Below are 284 nucleotides of genomic sequence, written 5' to 3'. Positions count from 1 at the left end.
ACAAACAGAATGTATCCTAACAGTATTTCTCTCTGAATTCCAGCGCGTTCCTGCTCGACGATGCGGCGCCGCTGCCTCGGTCATCTCTGGTGACGTCCGCGCCCGCCACGACGGCCTCCCCCCTCGCCCTGCAGCTAACTCAGTCTCAGCCTCAACAGGACGGAACCAGTGACCTCAGGGATAAGCTGCCGTCCCAGGTGGCTTCCGATAAGAACGACTTTTTCAACCCGTATAAGGGGAAGGTGATTGAGAGAAAGGTTGTTAAGAAGATAAGCGGTGATGAT

The 284-nt window shown here is 54.9% G+C and overlaps 1 protein-coding gene across 1 annotated transcript in view; it reads left to right on the top strand.

Moving 5' to 3' along the window:
- LOC119593819 overlaps positions 1-284 on the top strand; it is a gene marked incomplete in the record, with an annotated part of 10,957 nt that overhangs the window by 1,899 nt on the left and 8,774 nt on the right.

Source organism: Penaeus monodon, chromosome 32 (genome assembly GCF_015228065.2).
Source record: "Penaeus monodon isolate SGIC_2016 chromosome 32, NSTDA_Pmon_1, whole genome shotgun sequence".
NCBI lineage: Eukaryota > Metazoa > Arthropoda > Malacostraca > Decapoda > Penaeidae > Penaeus > Penaeus monodon.
Note: the sequence above shows the minus strand (reverse complement) of the source record. Positions and strands in the feature narration are given on the sequence as shown.